Below are 295 nucleotides of genomic sequence, written 5' to 3'. Positions count from 1 at the left end.
CTGACTTTAAAGTAGAGAAATATCTCTTATCCTTCAGTATAGTGTGCGTTGTGCCACTATCTGGTATGCAAACTTCTCTACCAATTTGTTTAGTTGTTGTTCCATTTGCTTTCTTATCCATTTCTGTAACACACAGTTAATATTAATAAAGAAAATAAATTTTCATACGTAAACATATTATGCATCAATAACAAGTACACAATAATTATACATTAGATATTTTGAAATACAACATTATTTTGGAAGTTAAATACATAATATTTTATGGCATCACTAGGCATTATTAAGCTTGATC

This window comes from Brassica oleracea, chromosome C4, assembly GCF_000695525.1.
Source record: "Brassica oleracea var. oleracea cultivar TO1000 chromosome C4, BOL, whole genome shotgun sequence".
Taxonomy (NCBI): Eukaryota; Viridiplantae; Streptophyta; class Magnoliopsida; order Brassicales; family Brassicaceae; genus Brassica; species Brassica oleracea.
The sequence above is the reverse complement of the archived record's forward strand: the minus strand, read 5'-3'. Positions refer to the sequence as shown.